General features: G+C 42.8%; 1 pseudogene; it reads left to right on the top strand.

Moving 5' to 3' along the window:
* The first annotated feature begins 9,500 nt into the window (after positions 1-9,500).
* LOC100601944 lies at positions 9,501-21,020 on the top strand (annotated as a pseudogene).
* The last annotated feature ends 2,868 nt before the right edge of the window (positions 21,021-23,888 follow it).

Below are 23,888 nucleotides of genomic sequence, written 5' to 3'. Positions count from 1 at the left end.
CTAAAAATGAGTAACTTTCTTAGTTCCTGCCAAAGGTGTACCTTCTTTTTTTTTTATTTGAGATGGAGTCTTGCTCTGTTGCCCAGACAGGAGTGCAGTGGTGCAATCTCAGCTCACTGTAACCTCCACCTCCCAGGTTCAAGTGATTCTCCTACCTCAGCCTCCTGAGTAACTGGGATTACAGGCGCCCATCACCATGCCTGGCTAATTTTTATATTTTTAGTAGAGACAGGGTTTCACCATGTTGGCCAGGCTGGTCTCGAACTCCCGACCACAGGTCATCCGCCCTCCTCGGCCTCCCAAAGTATTGGGATAACAGGCAGAGCCACTGTGCCTGGCCAGCACTCCTAAACAGTGCTTTCGACTTGGCATTAGCACTTCCTCTGAGGCTGGAGGGGATGTCTTCCATGGATAACCACCAGGGACATCCATCCTCCCTCACTGAACTGGCCCTGCCTTCATTCCTCTGCCTCTTCCCCACAGGCTGGCTTCATTCCTCTCTGGCCTAATTTGGGGCATGCATGCTTGTGCCCATTGCTCTGATGGGTAGACTTGAGTAAGGCTGATACAAAAAAGAATTTAACCTCCACAATTACACACCATTCTCTCCATAACTATCTCCAAATTCAAGGGCCAAACATGCATTTTTGAAACTTCTCAGCAGCTCTCTCCTGCCACTTTTTGTGCTTCTTAAGAATCAACACGGCTTTTCTTTTGTAAAGTGGAAGTAGAGAGTCCAGCCCTTGTTATGGCAATGAAATTCCCAGGAAGGAATAAATCATAGGAATTTGAGGTTTTGGGGTGACTTTGTCCTGGGGTACAACTTCTGTTCAAGAGGCACATGCGATAGCCTGCACTCTTCACAAATATTCATGCTGTGAAAGATAAAGAAGAGATAAATAACATCCCAGATCAAAGAAGACCAGGGTGGCAGAACCACCCAATTCCATGTGTGAGCCTGGGATGGATCCTTGGCCAGGAGAAAAATAAATATGGTGTAGACAGAAATATCACATACAGGGAAATATAGCATAGAGAGAAATATAGCATAAAGAAAAATATAACATAAAGAGAGATATAGCATAAAAAGAAATGTAGCATCAAGAAAAATATAGCATAGAGAGGAATGCAGCATAAAGAGAAATTCAGCATGTTGGAACCTCTGGCAACATTTGAAATGTGGTAGGCTGCCATGTGATTAAGGCATTAAATCACATTTTGTGAATTTGAAAGTTGCAGTACAGTTATTGTAAGAGATTGATTTTCTTCTGAGAAAACAACATTGAAGTATTGGTTGGAGAGAGACAGAGAGAGGGAGACAGAAAGGGATAGAGAGAGAGTGAGAGAGAGAGAAAGAGTGAGACAGAGATAGAGAAAGAGTGAGACACAGAGAGAGAAAGAGGGATATATACACACACAGATTAGAAGAGTAAATATGGCAAAATGTATAATGTTGGTGAATCTAATAAAGGTACTTTGTACATTTTGTAACTATCCTTGTAACTATTCTGTAAGTTTGGAATTACTTCAAAACTAATTATTGTTTGTTTTGTTTGAAAGAAGCATGTGTCACTTCATAAAGCACTGACACCTGCTGTAAACAGCAGGAATTGTTGAGGCAGATCAGATTCTTGTTGTGCAGCCAATCAATGAACCAGACATACCTGCATAGTTGGAGATGGAGGACAGATGGACTGATGTATTCCACCCACAGGCAGGAGGTGTCTCCTAAGAACAGAACCTGACACTTTACTATGCTTACAGATTAAATTAGATACTTCTCTATCATATATTAGTAGTATGTATGTGTGTATATGACTCTTCTCACCATATATTAAAGAAATGATTTTACTTTTACTTTGCCATTCCCCAAATTATTTCCTCTTTTCTGTAGAGTAATATATTTCAAACGTGTCCTGCAAATTGCCTTCCTGAAATAATAGTTGTTGCAATGTTAAACAATATTGTGGTTCTGACAAAGAAATTTTCAAATTAAGATTTTATGAGACTGAAGCGCTGCCTCCCGCACTAAGGAGGCAACTCCGATTCAGATTTTAATACCTGAATACCTCAATACCACTTAATACCTGAATACCATTTTGAGGGACAGAATGGCTTTAACACAGTGTAGTGACTATTGAGAGTTTGGAGCTACTGAAAAGTTGTTGCATCATTTACTTGGCCTTTAGTTTCAGAGCATGGAAAATTATTTTGGAAACTTGTTTTGATTTTGGAAGATTTTAATGACTTTCCCTAGAACAAGTTTCTTTAGATCTAAGAGAAACTGACTTTACTTAGAAACATATGGCTATAGCAAATGCTATGGAAAAATGGTGTAAAGAAATGGTTGATCATTTATAGAAGTTACATGGTTCATGTCTGTGCACCCAAGACATAATGTGACTGATATGCATCACATTTAAAATCTGTCTTTATGGGGCACCCCTCTTAGAACATGACATTTCTATTTGTTGTCTCATGTTGTCACCATGTGTGACTCAATTCGGCAGTCTCTGTTACTTGGTGCTTTCAATTTAAATGACCAACTGTAATAACAGTTTTTTTTTTTTGTCTTTTTTTTGTGAGACGGCATCCACTCCAATGCCCAGGCTGGAGTGCAATGGTACAATCTCGGCTCACTACAACCTCTGCCTCTCGGATTCAACCAATTCTCCTGCCTCAGCCTCCCAAGTAAATGGGATTACGTGTGTCACCATGACCGGCTAATTTTTGAATTTTTACTAGAGACGGGGTTTCTCCATGTTGGTCAGGCTTGTCTTAAATGCCTGACATTAGGTGATTCATCTGCCTCAGCTTCTCAAAGTGCTGGGATTACAGGCATGAGCCACCTCGCCTGGCAATAACAGCTATTTTTTTAATAGAACCCATTATGTACCCTGCCCTGTGCACGATGTTTGAGATTCTCTTTGTGTCCAGCTTTTAAGGTATAAGATGTCCAAGGTCATAGAGTTTGTCAATGGAAGGACAACATTTAAAACCAAGTTTTTTTTTTCTGGTTTCCCTCTAGCACCCTGCGTTGCTCAGCCATTCAACAGGAATACTGTAACATCCAGTTTACAATGCAACCTTTAGTCTACACAAACACGTTTTGGGCAATGGCATATTTGTGTTGAAACCATAAGTCTTTCAGTATTTCCCCTGCTTTATATGTTCTTCAACAACATAAAGCTGAACCTGGAACTTAATCTTAATCTTGGAGTACCAAGAAGAAAATATAAAACTCTTACAAATCTACTTGCATGTAATCGACTGTTATAGAAAATCAAAATGTCCACTTATTACACAGATTTTAAAATCCATCTTTATTAGTTCATTTTCATACTGCTATAAAGAATTGCCACAGACTGGGTAATTTATAGTTTTAATTGGGTCACAGTTCAGCATGGTTGGGAAGCCCTCAGGAAACTTACAATCATGGCAGAAGGCAAAGGGGAATCAAGGCACCTTCTTTACAATGCAGCAGAAAGGAGAAGTGCTGAATGAAGTGGGGAGAGCCTTTTATAAAACCATCAGATCTCGTGAGAAGTAACTCACTACCACAAGAACAGCATGAGGGAAACTGCCCCCATGGTTCAATTATCTCCACATGTCTCTCCATTGACATGTGGGGATTATGCGGATGATAGGGATTAGAATTCAAGATGAGATTTGGGTGGGGACACAGAGCCAACCATCTCACCATCCACAATATTAAAATTACTAATACTAAATTATGTTCTTATTACACACTTGTAAGTTGTCAGATTTTGGAATATCTTGTAGATGTTTTCTCAGTTTTTAACCTATGTGCACATTTTGTTGAATACCATCTAGCCAGGTGCTTTGTGCATGGCGTATGTAGCTTAATATCATGTTTTCTTATTTTTAAGAAATAATCTTAAATGCTAAGAGAGGTTAAAAAAGAATAAACACATTTCAAGTTGAATTAGGAAGATGAGTGAGTATACCTTTATTTACAAGTGTTACCATGCTTTAACTGAGGCAAATTATGACATGCCGAAAAGAACAAACAAAAAAAGTATAAACAGGAAAATTCATCAAAGAACTGACTGTGCATTTGGACTAAATGAAGCTTTGCTGGTGGGAACAGGAGCTAATGACTCTTCACTCTCTACTGAGGCCCCTTTCCTTGATTCTGTTCCATTATTACAGATTGTATACTGCTAGTTATTCTAAGTACATGTGATGCTTGCCATGAATGGATTGAGTTCCTGACAGCAGACATTTAAGAGCACACTACCATCACTCTACTAGAACTGTGTGAAGTGGTAAATTCTCAGTGTTGGCTTTACATAGAAATGGCATCAAAGACTCAGTTAGAAGACCACATCGTCATTTCTAACCCATAAACGTGATTTTTTTTTAAAGAGGTTCCTCCCCATTATTCCTTTCTCGTGTCTTCAAACATCAGTTGTACTATCCCCAATCCTAACCTCTCCCCTGTGTGTGAAACTCTTATATCCCACTGACTATGTAACATCTCTTTCTGAATATCTAACATCTTCTCAGACTTCTGGTCTCCCCCACTTTGATCTTGCAAGCATGCTTCACCCACCCTATTTCTCTCCAGCAAACAGGTTTGTCCTTTACTTCCTCAGACCAAAATCCTTGAAGTCAACCTTGACTCTTCATCCTACACTTACCCATCAGAATATCCCATGAGTTCCACATTCAAGATATGTGCATACAACAGCCATTTATCACCATCTTTCTCTGCCATTATCTTGTCTTTATTAGAGCAGTAGCTTCCTTGCTGGTCTTTCTATAACATTTTCCCCTTGTCCCTGTTGCCTCGAGTGTATTCTCAACACAGGCAGCATAATCCTTTAAAGACATAAGACAGTTCGTACCACTTCTTGGTTCCAAACACCTCAAATGATTCCATTTCACCTTGAGTAAAAGCCCAAATCCTTACATTCATTCATAAGACAATACAAGATCTAGTCCACAACCCCACACACTTCACCTGTGTCTTCTGTCTCCCCTTCATTCACAACGCTGAAGCTATGGCCCTTCATAGGGTACCTTGAATTTGCTGAGCATATAATGCCTCAGGGCAGTAATGAGGTCTTTGTTGGCCACCATATGTGGAATACTAGAATGGCCACTCCTACCCTGGCATTCACTGTCCTTTTCATCTGCTCTATTTTACTTCAGAGCATTTACTAGCATCACATGTACATTGACTTATTTGTTCCTGTCTTCTTCCCAAACACACCGGAATATAAAGTCCCTGAGGGCAAGACTTTGTTTTGCTCACTACTGTATTCCCAGAACCTAGAAGAGTGCATGCACATAGCTGGCACTCAATACATACTTAATGAATGAATAAATGAACCACTGAAGATTGAAGGTCCCCTATCCTTTTGTGACTGCTTGAAAGTATAATTCACATCCTTGGAACTATTAATAACACTTAAATTATATTAAAACCCAATAAAAGACATAAATGTTTTCTATCAGAAAACAGCACTCAGTAAAGACTCATTCATCAATGTCATGATTCACTCCTCCATACATATACTTTATTAGTTGAAAACCCTGGCCGGGTGAGGTGGCTCACACCTATAATCCCAGCACTTTGGGAGGCCAAGGTGGGCGGATCATGAGGTCAAGTGTTTGAGACCAGCCTGACCAACATGGTGAAACCCCGTCTCTACTAAAAATACAAAAATTAGCCAGGCATGGTGGTGAGTGCCTGTAATCCCAGCTACACAGGAGGCTGAGGCAGGAGAATCGCTTGAACCCAGCAGGCGGAGGTTACAGTGAGCTGAGATCAGACCATTACACTCCAGTCTGGGCGACAGAGTGAGACTCCATCTCAAAAAAAAAAAGTAAAGAAAAAATTGAAAACCCTGTAAATTCATCTTTTGCAAAGTTGTGTATATTTTTAAATATATAAATTAAATATACATATTTAAAATTACAGTTATTTCTATAGTTTTTATTTTTATATTGTCTCATAGATGTCAAGTAGATAAGTTAGGGATGGCTTGAAAAAAATAAAGTTATGAGGACTCTAAATCATTCGTCCTTCAGACCACAAAGCTTGGTAAGAGCCAGCTTTTTACAGCCTAAGTCTCAGCCACTGTAGAAGCCTCTTTTGAGGAATGAGGACTCCAGTGAAGGATGGGCCACCTCTCATTGCTGTTACACACTGCGGTCCCAAAAATAATGTAACTTTAACTGGTCACACAAGTTTAATAACCAACACGTATTTGACAGATTTAATTATATGTGTATTTTCATTCTCATTCCCAGAAATGACAGTCTTAATTCTGACAGTGTCAGTGTTAAAAATCAGCACTTGCTCTTGTGCCTGAAACTGACAAGCTTCATTTCACCCACGACAGCCTAGTGTTGTCACATAGAAAATATGATTTGAACGGCCGGGCGCGGTGGCTCACGCTTGTAATCCCAGCACTTTGGGAGGCCGAGGCGGGCGGATCACGAGGTCAGGAGATCAAGACCACGGTGAAACCCCGTCTCTACTAAAAAATACAAAAAATTAGCCGGGCGTGGTGGCGGGCGCCTGTAGTCCCAGCTACTCGGAGAGGCTGAGGCAGGAGAATGGCGTGAACCCGGGAGGCGGAGCTTGCAGTGAGCAGAGATTGTGCCACTGCACTCCAGCCTGGGGGACAGAGCGACACTCCGTCTCAAAAAAAAAAAAAAAAAAGAAAATATGATTTGAACTTGGATCATTGATGTGAAAAGCAAATGTCACTGCTTGGAGAGGCCAAGTATATAACATCCAGTTAGGCAGAAATCACTGTAATAATGTCTCGTTTTTATTAGAGTAGTGAGTGTTGTCAAGAAACAATGTTACTGCCCTTCATCTTCACAGGACCCCCGACACTGATATACACATCACTGAACACACCCTTCCCAACAGTATTGTAGCATTTCTCCTCAGTTTGACTGAATTGCATGAAAACCATGGTTTGCAGGGACTTATTTATAGTTATATTGTTAGCCAAAATGTAGGTATAATTGAAATATATTTATAACATTATGTAATAATTCATAGTAGAGTTTGAAAACTTTGGTGTCAGGTTAAAATCAGTTAGTTTTAGACTGACTATAAATAGCAGATATGTAAAGTGTAAAGTGCATGTTGGTGTACACATGCCGACGTGCATAGGGAAAAATGGTATAGGAACTGGGTATACAGGAGCTTTTAAAAATCAAAAGGAAACAAAGCTAAATCCTCACTGTTAAGAAAACTTCCAAATAGGAAATGTTCATAATTACACGGAGAGTTTTGGAGAAGAAAAATTTGTTTACAAACTCAAAGCCCTTCCATATCTTTTACAAAACAGGTCAGCCTTTGATTTGCTGGGTGAGTGAGCTCCATTTGTGGAATCCTAAGCCTGAGCAAGACTGGCTGAGTTTTTGGTCAGAGCAAGCATGGGGACACATTGGCATCTCTGCAGGTGATGAAGTGCTCCAGGCCTTGAACTGAACAGAATCGGACTGGGTGTTCCTGCTGGGCCTACCAGTTGACCCAGGGTTGCCATAGTGTCCAGGATCCATAGAACACATCACCTGCTCCCACCCACACCTGAACCTGCCTTCTCTGCAATGGACTGGGAGACAGGAGCTGGTCTCTACACAGTTCAGCCAGGGAGCACCTTGTCTGGCATTCACTGACAGATCCCAAGGCATCCTCAAACAGAAAAATGCCAGGTATAAAGAAAGGGATACAGCAAAAACTCTCAACTTTTAAAGTTTAATTAAAAAATTTCGGTTAAAGAGGAAAACAATTCAAAAAGTGCTTTTTAACCAGTTTATTTTAATTCAAAAAAACTGAAATATATATCAATTTCAAAGCTTTAGCTGTAGAGCTTAAACTCTCATTTTTCAGTCCTGTTCTACAGACAACAGAGACTTTTTTGGCAAAAAACAACTCTTAGTGATCATCTGAAACTTCAAGGTTTTGGTTACTATAGAATAAGGCAAGAACTTAATACCCATGAAGGCTATCTTTGTGCATGATCCTTCTACTCCAAAACAAAACAAAACAAAACAAACCCACACTATTTACAGTCATCTTGCTTACAGATAATTTGGCAGTGATTTTCATTTTTTGCTATTATTCTATAGTCGCACTAACTCTTTTAAAATATTTCATTCATTTTTAGAATATTTCATTATACAACATAATTATAACGACAAATGGCAGTGCCATAAATAGGTTTGGCATAAAAACAGCTGGCTCAGGATGAATGAACAACACACCTGTTGGGAAACTCAACCTTGCAAGATAAGATACCAGGAGAGAAGCCCCAGTGGTGAGTGCCCATTCCACCAGGTGCCTCAGGCAGGGGCACAAGCCACCTGAGCCTGCAAGGCGATTAAGTGGAGCTTGTGTTTTTAAAAAAATCTTCCACTACTCTGTATTTACCTATTCTAAGTGATTTATAATTTAGCCCAAACTTGCTCATTGGGAAACTAGCTATGGCTATAGCAGGCAAGAAAGATAGAGTCTAATAGCAAGAAATGTCTTCCAACATTTTCAAGACTGACCCAGAGACTAGCTGATGAAGACTCACCAGACTTCATCTCTGGAGGGAACATAACAGGCACGATCTTAATCCCTGTGATGCCAGGAATGAGAAGAAGGACTGGAGCCCCTAAAGACTTCCTGTCTCTCCCAGCCCAGAACCCCTTTCCTTGAAAGGGTAGATGAAATCGTTTTATTCTAAACAAATGGATATCTCTGTTGGGGAAATGACATGAGACATGCTTCTACTAATGTCCAGTGCCCCTGCCACACACAGATGCTACCAGAAGGTAATGGGTGTGTGCAGTGGACTCAGTGGGGGAAAGCCTCTTTAGGAAGGGCCATGTCTACAACTCAAGTGAGAGTGGGTCCTACCAGAGCTATTCAAAGGCCACTGCTAGAACGGTATGGGGCACCCAGGTAAACAGGAAGGAAAGGAGAAAAGCAAACATGAGTTCACTCAACATGGATCATACACTCTCAGAAGCATAGGGCACAAAGTTATACCACCACTTTCCTAGAAATGCTTTCTATCATGCTGGTGTTCATTTTGTAAATGACACATGCTTTTTCTCTTTTTTTCTCTCAGTACCTCATTTATACATAGCATTTCCTATCTCTGTGAGAGTAAAAAGATGCTCTTTGATGGAGAGAAATCTGCATTTGAGCCATTGATTATGCAATAGTGCATAATCACTCTCCTAATCCCAAAAATAACGTGCTCAAATGAGAGCACAAGATGCGAGAGTGGGTTTTTATGAAGCCCTTTCCTCTCCTTTCTTCCTTACTGGTGCAACTGTCTTTCTATTACAAAAGATTTAAGCAACAGAGACTCACTTTGCAAGCCAACCAGTAATTGTTAGGACATGGGCATGTGACCCAATCACAGCCAGTGAGACATACAGGGAAGTGTCTGCCAGGGCATTTTTGGGATAAACTCTTCTTCTGGATAAATCTTCACTCCACTGTTGCTGCAATGGACACTGTCATTGGGAATCCAGTATCAAAGCTCTCAGGCATCAGGTGTAAGCTAAGAAAATCCTTACAAAATTGGCCCAGAAGCTTGACATTGTTGAGCCATTAAAACAACACTGGACTCCTTGACATTGAAAAAAACAAACTTCTATTATCTTGGACACTGCAGGTCAAATATTCTGTTACTTGCAGCAAGAAAATCCTAATTCCAGAAGCAAAAATAAAGAAGAAATGGAGCACAAACACTTTCCTAAAACTTAGATTTCTAGGAACCGCAGACTTTCAGAAAATATCTATACACTTAGCAACATAGGCCTGTACGTGGAAGTACAGAAGCCACACAACACACCTCACACCATTTTCCCCAAGAAAATGTTTGGAGCAATTGTAATATGTAGAATTGATCCTGAAAATGCAATTTATAAGGAAATATCAAAATACAGTCTTGCTCTTTTCACTGGCTGCAGTGAAGGGACATAATCTTGGCTCACTGTAGACTCAACCTCCCTGGCTCAAGTGATTCTCCCAGCTCAGCCTCCTGAGTAGCTGGAGCTATAGGCATGGACCACCACACCTGAATAATTTTTCTATTTTTAGTAGAGATGGGGTTTCGCCGTGTTGCCCAGGCTGGTCTCAAACTCCTAGGCTCAAGTGATCCATCAGCCTCAGCCTCAAAAAGTGCTGGAGTTATAGGCATGAGCCACTATGCCTGGCCAAATCATTTTAATATACTGTACTACTTAATGAAATCTAAATGTTCAAAAGTCCAGCCTAAACATTTATAAAAATGTTGCAACTGCACTGTAACGCTAATAAGGTAAATCATATTCACTGCAGATTTGATTAACGCCCAGCAGATGAGGGTTGTAATCCCACAGGTGTCCATCTGCTTTCCTGACTTTCCTTAGTGGCCTCTCTCCCATCATCTCTGAGAGCAGCCCGTCTTGGCATTTCACAGAAAGTCATTCAATCTCTCTCTAAAATACTTTCAAAATAGTCATTAAGAAACGAAAACTTTCACAAAGTTATCCAACTCATCTTTTAATGTTTTCCTTGAAGAAGACGAAAATGCCACCATCGGTCATGGTGGCTCACACCTATAATCCCAGCATTTTGAGAGGCCAAGTGTGAAGGATCACTTGAGGCCAGGAGTTCAAGACCAGGCTGGGCAATGTAGAGGGACCATCTTTGTACTATAATATTATTAAATTTTTAAAATGCCACTAGTTCACATATTTAGACACCTTTGTCACTATTGCTCAGTGGAAAGGCCTGTCTTGGTTTAGCAGAATTCCACAGGATGCCCTTTTATTTGGTAAAGTGGGAAATACTTGGATCTGGTAGCTCATTCATCTAACTACTAAAATAATACCATTCACACCACACTTGGATTATTAACTTTTCAAAAAAAATCCATTTAACACTAAAGTTGAAAGTAATTTAAACTGTTTCACATAAAGAAACCAGGTCAAGGCTGGACACAGTGGCTCACGCCTATAATCCCAGCACTTTGGGAGACCGAGGTGGGCGGATCACCTGAGGTCAGGAGTTTGAGACCAGCCTGGCCAACATGGTGAAACCCTGTCTCTGCTAAAAATACAAAAATTAGCCAGTTTTGGTGACACACACCTGCAGTCTCAGCTACTCAGAAGGCTGAGGCAGGAGAATTGCTTGAACCCGGGAGAGAAGGTTGCAGTGAGCTGAGATCGTGCCACTGCACTCCAGCCTGGGGGCGGGGGGGAGAAGGGAGACTGAGAGAGAGAGAGAGAGAAAGGAAGGAGGGAAAGAGGAAGGGAGGGAGGGAAGAAAGGAAGGAAGTGAGGGAGGGAAGGAAGGAAGGAAGGAAGGAAGGAAGGAAGGAAGAAAGGTCACAATCCTGTTGTGCTGTACGTGTTCATGTTCCGGCTTTTTGCCACAAAACAAAGACATCCTTTGTGTATCACAAACTATTCTCTGACCATTTCGCAATCTTTGTTGCATGCATTAGGGCTCTTTGGGTGATGATAGAAAAGAGTGTGTTTTGTTTTATTATTATGACCTTCAAAAGAGTAGCAAGTTATTCTGCTGTACTTCCAAAAACTGTAGCTGGGAAGAACAATATAGCAGATCAGAAGCTGAAAATTATTTTCAAGGACTCAGAAAACAAATGTATGGTATGTACTACATGTTGTCTGTTAAAATAGCCAACCATGGTGAAATCCCTTTGTGGGGAAAAGTAGGAATTTTTACAAATGCAAACATAATGCTACTTCTCTGGGTATAACCACAGTAACAAGGGCACAGAAAAATATGTCAGAACCAGAGGAAAGATGAGGTTATATGCTCTGAGAATGAAAGCCTCCTATGGATTCTCACTCTGAGAGTGCCTACAAATAAGAAGCTGAGTTTCATCGATAGCAGCATGAAATGCAGAGTGGGAAAAGCAGGAAGAAAGTTCTAGTAGTGGCCCAAGCTCAGTGGCCTGCACCTGTAACCCTAGAACTTTGGGAGGCTGAGGCGGGTGGATTTCCTGAGTTCAGGAGTTCGAGACAAGCCTGGGCAATACGATGAAACCCCGTCTTACAAAAAAAAAAAAAAAAAGAGAGAGAGAGAGAGAAGAAAAAAGAAAAGAAAGAAAAGAAGAAGAAAAAAGAAAGTTCTAGTAGCCACAGAAGTCAGTTGCTTTGACCATGGGTTATGATGTCAGAATTTCAGGAGTAACAGAAGCAGCAGGAAAGCAGGCACACAGATGGCAGAGATGTTTGCTGGAACCCTCAAGCCCTAAGAAAGACCCTTGAGTATGTTAACATCACTTTTGAACACTTTAGCGACCACAGCTCTCAGTCTGTGAGGAAAAGCCCTGCTGGCCATTGAGACTGGTGTGACAGACTGGCCTGCTGTGGGAGATGTGGAAGGGCTAAATTGGAAAAGCCTAGGTAGGGTTGGCCAATATTTTGGCTTCCCTGGGCCACATTGGAAGAATTGTCTTGGACCACACATAAAATACGCTAACACTAATGATAGCTGATGAGCTTTAAAAAATGCAAAAAATCTCATAATGTTTTAAGAAAGTTTACACATTTGTGTTGGGCTGCACTTAAAGCTGTCCTGGGTCACATGCAGCCTGCCGGCCGAGGATTGCACAAGCTTGGCCTAAGGTTTCTTGATGAGATGAAAACTGTGATGGAGCATTCAAGCCCAAAGCATTGTTTTTTCACAATAGTTTTGGAGAGTAACCAATTCACATTTTCTGAGTGGTTGTTCAGGTATCACAAGAAAAGAGGACCTGAGAAAGCGCCAGCTTCTGGGACAACAGCACAAGTCACACCTTCAACTTCCAGTCCTCTGCAATGTACAAGGAGAAAACAATCATGCTTCCTGTGGCCACCATGACACCTTTATCACAGCCCATGGGTCACGGAGTGACTTGGGCCATGTCTGGCTCTTTCTTATAATGTGCATTTTCACAGCACATGGGGCAGTTGCCAGTGACGCTTGCTACTTCCCTAGGGAGCACTGATGCATTTCTAATACCAGCATGAAAACCAATACCAGACCATGGATAGAAGCGACTTCTCAAATGCTGTGCCTTGCACATGTTGTGGCTGAATCTAATGTTTTTTTAAGAGACAGAGGCCTGCTCTGTCACCCAGGCTGGAGTGCAGTGGCGCAACCTAGTCTCACTGCAGCATTAACCTCCTGGGCTCAAGCACTAATTCTCCCACCTCAGCCTCCTGAGTATCTGGGACCACAGGCAAGTGTCACCACACCTGGCTACTTTTTAAAACAAATTATTTGTAGAGATGTAGTCTTGCTAACATAGCAAGGCCTGTTCTTGAACTCCCAGCCTCAAGATCCACCAACCTTGGTCTCCCAAATCATCAGGATTGCAGTCATGAGTCATGGCACCCAGACATAGTCTGAATCCATAACTCATTGTCTTAGTTGTGACCTCAGGACGCCTCAGATTTGCCATGTCAGAGTTTGCGTGGCCATTTGGTTTAATCATGATTAAATTGCTGTTGAAGATGCTTCATAGCAGTTCTTAAATTACCATGATGAGACATTAGCAATTGAGGCCCTCAAAGGGTTGTCCCAAATAAGCTTAAGACAACAGAGCCTCTCACCAAAAAGATTCCCCCAGACTCATTTAAATACAGAGGTGGTTGGGTGCAGTGGCTCATGCCTACAATCCTAGCATTTTGGGAGGTGAAAGTGGGAAAATTGAGCCCAAGAGTTCAAGACAAGCCTGGGCAAAGTAGTGAGACTCCATCTCTATAAAATATTTAAAAATTGGCCAGGCAAGTTGGTGCATGCTTGTAGTCCCAGCTACTCAGGAGGCTGAGATGGGAGGATCCTTTAAGCCTGGGAGATGGAGGCTGCAGTGAGCTGTGATTGTGCTTCTGTGCTCCTGCCTGGGTGACAGAACAGGAGTGCCAGCCTAATATCACTGCTTAAAGGACAGGGCCAACTCAGGTATTTCTACATCACCATGAAAAGCTCCTGGGGGTGGTGGGAGGAAGTAGATACTGAAGTCATCTTTTTCTGAAGTAATCACCTGTTTGTTCCAGAAAAGGTTAAAATGAGGCATCCCTCTCCTGGTGTCTTCTCCCCCAAACTCCTCCACAGCTTTTTTTTAAGATTCCAGAGCAAAAACAATAGCAGAGTTGTCACGGTCACAAATAACTGATGGTCACAAATGCATGATTATCAACATAAGATCATTTATATTTTAAAGTGTGGTGTACCAAAATAAGTAAAACATGCATACACAGGTCAACAGAGGTTGCCATAGAGATGGCCAGCCATATTGCACCCAGTTTTATTGTTTGTCATTGCTTGGAAGCACATTCACTGTAATTCTTGTCTTCCCAGAATACTAAAACACACATGCGCACACACAGGCCAGACAACAGTTGAGTGTCACGTTCCTATAACATTTAGGTGATGCTCTTATTTCATTTGTGCTCTTGGAACCATGAAAACTCAGAGCTGCAGGATCTCTCTGTTCAGAGTATTATTCAACTTATTACTTTTATAGCTGTAGAGAATGAGGTCAAGGCCAGAATGGAGGCTAAGAGGAGGGTTCTGACTAGAACCCAAGTGTGCCCTTTTTCCTGAGGACAAGATAGTATGAAAAAGACACCAGGCTGCAGGGTGTGGTGGCTCATGCCTGTAATCCCAGCAGTTTGGGAGTCCGAGGTGGGCGGTTCATCTGAGGTCAGGAGTTCAAGACCAGCCTGGCCAACATGGTGAAACCCCGTCTCTACTAAAAATACAAAAATTAGCTGGGTGTGGTGGCGCATGCCTGTAATCCCAGCTACTCGGTAGGCTGAGGCAGGAGAATTGCTTGAATCCAGGTGGCAGAGGTTCCGGTGAGCCAAGATTGCGCCATTGCACTCCAGCCTGGGAAGCAAGAGCGAAACTCTGTCTCAACAAAAAAGACAAAGAAAAAGAAAAAGAAAAGAAACAGACACTTGGGAAATGCAACCTTCAGACCAAGGAAAGACTCTGTGACATTTGAGAATGATGTCTATCACACATAAAGCACCATTTTTAGGACATTACAGAGCTCTGGGATGTGAATTGTTCCTTTATCTCTAATTTGTTCATCTAAATGCTTTAAGAGTGCAAGTATTTTTTTTGAAGTGATACAGTGAAATTATTAAGTGACAGCTGTAGGTTTTAAAACTGTGCTTCCAAAATACGCACATAACTCCTAATTTCATGAGAATACTCATAAAATCTTAACTTAAAAAAAAAAAAACAACCAGACGCACTTTCCACAAATCCTACTCAAGAGACTGTTGGAGGAAAAGTGGGGGCAGAGAGTACAAGGAATGATAGAAGAGTGAAAAAATGAGAAACATCACAGCATTCCAATAAGAAATTCAAGATGTCTTTTCTTCCCTCAAAAAGCTCTCTGGATCATGGTGTGGTGGCTCACATCTGTAATCCCAGCACTTTGGGAGGCTGAGGCAGGAGGATCACTTGAGCCCAGGAGTTTGAGAACAGCCTGGGCAACATAGCAAGACCCCCATCTCTACAAAAAATGCAAACATTAGCTGGGCATGGTGGCTCATGCCTGTAATCCCAGCACTTTGGGAGGCTGAGGTAGGAGGATTTCATGAGCCCAGGAGTTCAAGACCAGCCTGGGCAACAGACGGAGGTCTCATCTCTACAAAAATAAAAATTAGCCAGGTTTGGTGGCATGTGTCTGTAGTCCTAGGTACTCGGGAGGCTGAGGCGGGAAAACTGCTTGAGCCCAGCAAGTCAAGGCTGCAGTGAGCTATGATCATGCCTGGATAACAGAGCTAGAGACTCTGTCTCAAAAGAAATAAAAGAAAAAAGCTCTCTGGAGAACACAGTAGCTGTGCATTCAGTGCACTCTTCTTGCATGCTCAGATCCCTTTGCTGCAATTAGGGCTTCAGATGTAGTCAATGGCAAGTAACACATGCATTGACTACATTTCCTTATTATCTATTTAATAAAGTAAATCCCATCAAAGTAGCCTACTTGCTGGGGTCTGATGCTACTGAGCAGTTCCCTAGCCTATTATCTCCAAGTTTCTGCTGCAGCTTTTTGCTGAGTTTTAACATTAGAAGAGATATAGCTTTGGAATATGATTATTACAAACGCTTCACTCTCCAAATGCACAAAATAATCTTTTTTAGCTTATTTTCTTGTCAATAAAGTGATTCACCTAAACACTGGCTATTTCCACAACAGCACAATCTGAGGCTTTTGGTGTTTCTATATCCTGTAAAAGTGGGGAGGCAGCCCTTGGCTTTGGCAGTTGTGGAAGATAGAAATAGAGTAATGGAAGAAGTACACTGTACCGGTCAATGCAGGTGATGTCCCCTCTCTTCTCCAGCAACAGAATAACAACCTCCAGTTTTTTGATTCTGGATGAAGACTGGCCAGGCGTGGTGGCTCATGCCTGTAATCCTAGCACTTTGGGAGGCCGAGGCGAGTGGATCACGATGTCAGGAGGTAGAGACAAGCCTGGCCGACATAGTGGACCCTGTCTCTACTAAAAATACAAAAATTAGCTGGGTGTGGTGGTGGGCACCTTTAACCCCAGCTACTCAGGAGGCTGAGACAGAAGAATTGCTTGCACCCGGCGGGCAGAGGTTGCAGTGAGCTGAGATTGCACCACTCTAGCCTGGGCAAAAGAGCAAAACTCCATCTCAAAAAAAAAAAAAAAAGACGAAGAACTACCGCAAATAGCTGAAATTTGAAAAAAATCATAGAGAAAGTCAGTTAGCTTTGTTAAACTGATTGCTTTCAAACCTCATGCCAGAACCACTAATAAAGTAGCAATCCCAGCCAATTTTCAATATCTGCTGCCTTGCCCATCCTGTGATAGAAATCCCTTTACAAACTAAAATGTCATTAATCCTACCATGGCAGGATAGAAAGAGGTAAAGCGAAGGAATGAGACAATACAGAGCAGGGATCCCCATTCCTGGTCTGCAGACCAGTACTGGTTCACAGCCTGTTAGGACAGGCAGCACAGCAGGAGGTGAGCATTGGATAAGCCAGCATTACCACCTGAGCTCTGCCTCCTGTCAGATCGGTGGCGGCATTAGATTCTCACAGGAGCGCCAACTCTATTGTGAACTGTGAAGGTTCTCCTTATGAGAATCTAATGCCTGATGATCTGTCACTGTCTCCCATCACCCCCAGATAGGACGGTCTAGTTGCAGGAAAACAAGCTCAGGGCTCCCACTGATTTTATTTTATGTTGAGTTGTATGTTTATTTCATTATATATTACAATGTATTAATAATAATGAAAATAAAGCACAGAATAAATGTAATGTGCTTGAATCATCCTGAAACCATCCTCCCCAGCCCCTGTCCATGGAAAAATTATCTTTCATAAAACCGGTCCCTGGTGCCAAAAAGGTTGGGGACTGCTGATCTAGAATAACTAACTGATTTCTAGAGTTTACCCTACTCACATAACTCACTCCTTTGAATGATAGCAATACATTTCCTTTCTTCACAATTTTTAATTTATTTTTATTTTTTGAGACAGGGTCTTAGTCACCCAGGATGGAGTGCAGTGGCACCATCTCAGCTTATGGCAGCCTAGAACCTACTGGGCTCAAGCAATCCTCCTGGCTCAGCCTCCCAAGTAGCTGGGACCACAGATGCATGTCACCACACTTAGCTGAATTTCTTTTTTTTTCTTTTTGGTAGAGATGAGGTCTCACTATACTGCCCATGCTGATCTCTAACTCCTGGGCTCAAGCAATCCACCTGTCCCACCCAAAGTCCTGGGATTCCAGACATGAGCCACCAGGCCTGGCTCACATTTCCTTTTCTTTTTTTAAAGCTTACGTATAATCATGTTCATTAGAACTGAAAAGTGAAATGTAGTTTTCTTTTCTGTAAACACATAAAATTGCTTTTAGGCACATGTTAGAAGAAAGGGTGTGGCTCTGGAGAGAAGATCTAGCTAAAGGTATCCCTACTTCCTACATGACCTTGGGCAAGATGCCCAGCCTCCTGAGCAGCTGCTCTATCATCTGTAACATGAGAGTGATCAATACCACATCCCAGAGAGTTATCACAGAGGACAAAGAAGAATCTACCTGAAAGCCCTTTGTAATTTCTGAAGTCCCATATACATTATTGCTTTTATGAGACTAGAGCAGTGCACAGTTTTTAATAATTATTAAAGTGCTTTGGTGACTTATGCTTGTAATCTCAGCACTTTGGGAGACCAAGGTAGGAGGATGGCTTAAGCCCAAGAGTTCCAGACCAGCCTGGACAACATGGTTAGATCCTGTTTCTACAAAAAATACAAAAATTAGCCAGGCATGGTGGTGGATGCCTGTAGTCCTAGCTACTCAAGGGGCTGAGATGGATGTGTCACCTGATCCTGGGAGACGGAAGCTGCAGTGAGCCCTGCTCACACCACTGCACTCCAATCTGGACCACAGAGTGAGACCCTGTTACCAAAAAACAAAGAGTCAAGGGGAAGGGAGGGGAGGGGAGGGGGAGGGGGAGGGGGAGGGAAGGGGAAGGAAGGGGAAGGGAAGGGAAGGGAGGGGAAGGAAGGGGGGGAAGGCGGGAAGGGGGAGAGAGGGAGGAGGGGGAAGGGGGAAGGGGAGGGAAGAGGGGAAGGGGAGGGGAGGGGAAGAGAAGGGAAGGGAAGGGGAGGGCAGGGGAGGGAAGGGCAGGGAAGGGGAAAATATGAGGTTAAAGCTGGAGAGAGGGGCAGGAAAGGCAGTAGTGTTACCAAAAGGACACAAAATTCACTGGTTTCAGAACAATTTCCTTTTGGAAAGAGAACAATCATCTCTACCTCTGCCCCATTACCAGCTGGGCACAGAGAAGCCTACTGCCTGGGAAAGAGAGAAGCAGAAAATAACCTCAGCCAGGTTAGTGCTATAGAAAACCAAGACCAGGCTGGGCGTGGTGGCTCACGCCTGTAATCCCAGCACTTTGGGAGGCCAAGCCAGGTGGATCATGAGGTCGGGAGATCGAGACCATCCTGGCTAACACGGTGAAACCCCGTCTCTACTAAAAGTACAAAAAATTAGCCAGGCGCGGTGGCGGGCACCTGTAGTTTCAGCTACTTGGGAGGCTGAGGCAGGAGAATGGCGTGAACCCAGGAGGCAGAGCTTGCAGTAGGCCGAGATCGCGCCACTGCACTCCAGCCTGGGCCACAGAGCAAGACTCCGTCTTGGAAAAAAAAAAAAAAAGAAAACGAAGACCAAAATGTTGCCAGGTTCTAGGGTAAAAAGAAGCAAGATTCTAGAGCTGTTCAGAAGTTAGGACATAGATTTTCTATGGCAACGGGAGAAAAACTGGATGGTCCCTTGAAACCCTGGTTTCAAACATGTTCATTTTTAACAATACCAAAAACCTATATTTACACTGAAGTTTTCTTCTATGGTGTTGTTACATATTGTCTTTACCATTTTATAGAGTAGCGAACACAGACAGTGATCAGATCAGTGGGGTGGCTGGTGAATGCATGTGGACCATGACTAGCCATGCGTTGCATTCTATGGAAACTAACTGAAGATCCAGAAATAGGGGTTCACGCCATTTCTGTAAGGGTCACCCATGAGCTACTACTTTTCTATTCCCCCTTCTTGTTTTCATCTGCCCTCATCCTTTTTAATTTCTGTATTTCTCTCCCCCCATCTCCTTATTACACTGAAAGAATGTGCAATTTTTAAAAGGTGCAACAAGAAAAAGTTTAAAAACATATAAATACCCATGTTGAGATCCATTTTTGTCCAGTTAAGGAAACTTTTTAAATGATGAGGTCTATGTTGGCACACACGCAAAAAAACAAAAAACAAACAAACAAAACCAAAAAAACCTATAAGCATTTCACATGATGGATTACCTTTTTTTTGGATTTAAAGAACTATACAAATCCAACAGTGTTAAAAGTAATAAATGTATGTATGTGGAGTTTTTACAGTCCGTGTTCCTGTCGCTTAGTACCTAGGATTAGAAACTTATCAATGGGTGCAGCACACCAACATGGCACATGGATACATACGTAACAAACCTGCACATTGTGCACATGTACCCTAAAACTTAAAGTATAATAATAATAAAATAAAATTAAAAAAAAAGAAACTTATCAAGGCGGCTTAGGCCCTGGTCGTCCTTTGCCTCCGCACGTATTTCCAGCTCCCTCTGCGACGCGGCCTCTGCCGCACTGCGTGCCAGGCTTGCTGCGCTCAGCCGTGGCCGGCCTCTGCGCTGCCGCGCCCAACTCGCCTTTCCAGCAGTTCCTGCAGCGGCACCTGGGCAGAGGGCCTGGCGCTTCTGGCTGCTCAGACTGTGAGCAGGGACCGCAGCTCGCCGCTCTGGCTGCAGCGTGGCTGCGCACCAAAGGAGACAAAGTTTTTGTTGATTTCCTGAGTGATGAAATTAAGAAGGAAAGGAAAATCCAGAAGCATAAGACCCTCCCTAAGATATTTGGAGGTTGGGAGCTGGAATTGAATGGGACAGAAGCTAAATTAGTGTGGAAGGTTGCCGGGGAAAAGATTACTGTCACTTTCAACATTAACACAGCATTCCACCAACATTTGACGGTGAGAAGGAACTCTCACAAGGGCAGAAGGTTGAAGAACAGGAGCCTCAATTGACATCAACTCCCAATTGTGTGGTTGAAGTTATAGAGAATGATGGCAAGAAGGCCCTTGTGCTGGACTGTCACTATCCAGAGGATGAGGTTGGACAAGAAGAGAAGCCTGAGAGTGACATTTTCTCTCTCAGAGAAGTTAGCTTTCAGTCCACTGGCCAGTCTGAATGGGAGGACGCTAATAATACAGTCAACACATATTCCCTGGACTGAGCCTTATACGACCATCTGGTGGATTTCATTGTGGACCAAGGGGTGGACAACACTTTTGCAGATGAGTTGGTGGAGCTCAGCACAGCCCTGGAGCAACAGGAGTACATTACTTTTCTTGAAGACCTCAAAAGTTTTGTCAAGAGCCAGGAAAGCAGACAAACACTGAAAACTGTAGTATTATGGCAGGCGTTAGCCAGTGAATGAATCCTACTCTGAAGCCAGACACATGTGCTTTGAAATGATTATCCTAATATCATGGGGAAAAAGTAGCAAATTTAAATAATTTCTTTTGCACTGTCATTTATTATCATTTGTTTTCTCTGTAAAAATCCATTATGTCTAGATTTTTGTAAAACATAATAGAAAATAAAATTGGTTTATCTCCTCCAAAAAAAAATCAAGGCAAAATGTTTGAATAATTACTGAGCTAAGTAAGCTTCTATCTCAAGAAATGAGAAAAAGAAGAGTAAAGTACACGTGTAAAAGTTGGGGAAAAGCACTTCTGCTTGCGGCCAAGGTGGAGCAACAAGGACAAGACTTACCTCCTGCTTGAAACAATAGAGCCAGGCAAAATACATGCAATGACAGTTTTCAAAACAATGAACATCAGAAAAGGAAGGGCAGTGGATACAAATGAGGTGAGCCTGTTAGCAGTGGCAACTCCATCCAGGTCTGCAGCAACCTCAATTCTTGCCTCCTCAGAATAAAGAATTTGACTGAAGGGCATGAGGCAGAGAAAGAAACTGAGACGTTTTAGATTAGAAGTGAAAGGAAGTAAAGTACACTTGGAAGAAAGCCAGGTGGGCAACTTGAGAGATCAAGTGCACCATTCAACCTTTGACTTGGGGTTTTATACATTGGCATGCTTCTGGGGGATTGTATCTCTTCTCCCGTGATTCTACCATTTTCCATTACTCTGCTTACTTGAGCCCATTTGCCCAACTCCTGAGATCTTATCGGGAAGCTGCTGATCACCACCTTCATGTGTTTCTATCAGGAGACTGCCTTTCCCCCAGGCCCACTGAGACCAATTGTTACTTTAGTTTTATTTTATTTTATTTTTTTTCTTTTTGAGACAGAGTCTTGCTCCGTCACTCAGGCTGGAGTGCAGTGGCGCGATCTCGGCTCACTGCAACCTATGTCTCCTGGGTTCAAGAGATTCTCCCGCCTCAGCCTCCAGAGTAGCTGAGGTTATAGGTGTGCACAACCACACCCAGCTAATTTTTGTATATTTGGTAGGGAGGGGGTTTCACCATGTTGGCCAGGCTGGTCTTGAACTCCTGACCTGCGGTGATCTGCCTGTCTTGGCCTCCCAGAGTGCTGGGATTACTGGAGTGAGCCACTACACGTGGCCCAATTGTTACAGTATAACAATGGCCTGACCATCACCTGATGGTCACCTGGCATTCCTGGGGGTGGGGAGAGTGTCTCATGTCTGCCTGACTACCTATTGCTCATGTCTGCCTGACTACCTACTATAATAAGCCCTAGGATTTTCCAGGTTCTGTGCTTTAACCTGTTTTCCAGCTCACTGCTCAGGGACGGGAACTCAGGCGAGCCTGGCAGACTCCCCAAGTTGAGGAGACAGAGCTGAGTCCAAAGAGACCAACACAGCTAGAGTTCATGAGACAGGGAGTGATAGATGAGAGAGCTGCTTACAGAGAACCCTAGAGACTGGCAGAGGGTCCTCCCAGTGTCTTCAGCAGACTATCAATCACCGCATGTGTGTGAAGACACTACTGGGGCTGGGGCAAGAACCACCTGAAAGGATTGTAGGAAACGGTGCTGGACAGTCACACAGGGTGGGTAACAGTGGCTGATCTCGCCAGCCAAATTAGAAATGCTCATAATTCACACGTCATTGGATAGGGAACTAAACAAATCATGAAAACAAGACCTGAAAGGATCAAACTGTTTCTAAGAAAATAAAATGTGTCGTACAACCAAAGCAATCTACAGGTTCAGTGTAATCCCTATCAAAATACCAGTGATGGCTGGGTGCAGTGGCTCAGGCCTATAATCTCAGCACTTTGGGAGGCCGAAGAGGAATGATCTCTTGATCCCAGGAGTTCAAGACCAGCCAGGGCAACATAGTAAGATGCTATTTCTATTAAAAAAAAACAAAAAAACAAAAAAATAGCTGGGTGTGGTGGTGCAGAACTGTGGTCCCAGCTACTTGAGAGGCTGTTACAGGAAGATCACTTGAGCCTCGGAGATTGAGGCTGCAGTGAGCCATGATCATGACACTGCACCCCAACCTGGGCAACAGAGTTAGACTCTGTCTCAAAAAACAAAAAATACCAAGGAGGCCAGGTGGCTCATGCCTGTAATCCCAGCATTTTGGGAGGTTGAGGTGGATGGACCAGAGTCTGAGACCAGCCTGGCCATCATGGTTAAACCCCATCTCTACTAAAAATGCAAAAATTTTCTGGGTGTTGTGTTGCACATCTGTAGTCCCAGCTACTCGGAGGCTCAGGCACAAGAATCACTTCCACCCAAGAGGCAGAGATTGCAGTGAGACAAGATTGTGCCACCGCACTCCAGCCTGTGTGGCAGAGTGAGACTCTGTCTTTAAAAAGAAAATAATATGGCCAGGGGTGGTGGCTTACACCTGTAATCTCAGCACTTTGGGAGATCGAGGCAGGTTGATCACGAGGTCAGAGGTCAGGAGATTGAGACCATTCTGGTTAACATGGTGAAACCCCATTTCTACTAAAACTACAAAAAAAAAACAGCTGGGCAAGGTGGCATGTGCCTGTAATCCCAGTTACTCGAGAGGCTGAGGCAGGAGAATTGCTGGAACCTGGGAGGCGGAGGTTGCAGTGAGCCGAGATGGTGCCACTGAACTCTAGCCTGGGCGAGACAGCAAGACTCAGTCTTCAAAAAAATAAATAAATAAAATGCCAATTACATTCTTTACAGAAATAGAAAAAACAATCCTGAAACTTATATGGAATCAGAAAAGATCCAGAATATCCAGTCTGTCCCTGGATCTAAGGAACAAGACAATAAAAAAAGAGACTCCTAAAATCCAAGAAATCTTGAGCAAAAAGAATAAAGCTGGAGGTATCA

Source organism: Nomascus leucogenys, chromosome 2, assembly GCF_006542625.1.
Source record: "Nomascus leucogenys isolate Asia chromosome 2, Asia_NLE_v1, whole genome shotgun sequence".
In the NCBI taxonomy this organism is placed as follows: domain Eukaryota; kingdom Metazoa; phylum Chordata; class Mammalia; order Primates; family Hylobatidae; genus Nomascus; species Nomascus leucogenys.
Note: the sequence above shows the minus strand (reverse complement) of the source record. Positions and strands in the feature narration are given on the sequence as shown.